Raw genomic sequence first — 1,319 nt, forward strand, 5'->3', positions numbered from 1 at the left:
CTTAATGACATGACGTTACTCATTCTGACAATACCTTTTGATCACATCAAGTGATTTGTTATGTACCTATCACAAATACTTTCACCTGCTCCATTGTTTTTGGACAATTCATTTGCAATCAAAAAATTTATGTCCTACTGTTTTTGGAACAATACTTGGTAGTGGGAGGAGTAATGGCTCTTTACAGTGAATATGCAAAAGGAGATGTTCACAAGATCAGCCCAGGTAAATGCTCGGCCCATATTTACACAGACCTGCTTGTTACAATATTCTAAAATAAATAATGCCAGAGAAATAAGACAAAGAGTGAAGGGTGTTGATAACATGTATTAATAAAGTATTGGCTCACTGATAACAAGTGTACTCTTAGTTACGGTCCCAGTGTGTGTCACCATGTAGAGAACTGATGCACGCAGGTAGTGTGGCCGAGTGGTCTAAGGCGCTGGATTTAGGCTCCAGTCTCTCTGGAGGCGTGGGTTCAAATCCCACCACTGCCATTTGCGAATGTCACATATCAAGTAAAGCAACTTATCTGATTGCCTGACATACCTGCATGTTGCACAGGACTCTTATAACATAGCTTGGTGAAGCAACTAAAATGATAAGTGGCAACTTTGTACACTCCGTGCTGACTCCATCGTTTATATCTGTACTCGCATTGCCCTGTTTTCAACAGACCACACAATCACAAGTGTTCAATGTGAAATACTCATTCATTGCCACAAGTGTCTAATGTCAACTAAACATTTATTATGGACTCGAAAACACTCCTAAACCAGAGGTTGATTAAAAGTATCGTCTGCTAATATAAATGCGTTGGATCGCATTACCATGTTTTTACAAGATTAACAGTCCATTTGCAATCAAAAAATGTATGTCCTACTGTTTTGGGAACAATTGTTGGCAGTGGCAGGGGTAATGGCTCTTTACAGTGAATATGCAAAAGTAGTTGTTCACAGGTTAAGCCCAGGTAAATGCAAGGCCGTTACACATGCACACACAGACCTAATCCCAATTACTTGATGCTGGTTAGAATATCTCTCGCAGATTTCAGCCATAATATTATCTAAGTAGTATGTGTTTCATGATTGTACTTTTGTTTTTTAATGGTAAATGAACATATTTATATGTCTCCACCTGCTAAAGGCTCCACCCTTAATGACATGACGTTACTCATTCTGACAATCCCTTTTGATCACATCAAGTGATTTGTTATGTACCTATCACAAACACTTTCACCTGCTCCACTGTTTTTGGACAATTCATTTGCAATCAAAAAATGTATGTCCTACTGTTTTTGGAACAATACTTGGTAGTGG

At 38.6% G+C, this 1,319-nt stretch overlaps 1 non-coding gene across 1 annotated transcript; it reads left to right on the forward strand.

Annotated features, from left to right (window-relative positions):
• The first annotated feature begins 415 nt into the window (after positions 1–415).
• On the forward strand, positions 416–497 carry trnal-uag. The gene has a single exon. It is a non-coding gene; the product is annotated as a tRNA-Leu (tRNA).
• Positions 498–1,319: the final 822 nt, after the last annotated feature.

The sequence above is a fragment of the Sander lucioperca genome, chromosome 14 (assembly GCF_008315115.2).
Source record: "Sander lucioperca isolate FBNREF2018 chromosome 14, SLUC_FBN_1.2, whole genome shotgun sequence".
Lineage (NCBI taxonomy): Eukaryota > Metazoa > Chordata > Actinopteri > Perciformes > Percidae > Sander > Sander lucioperca.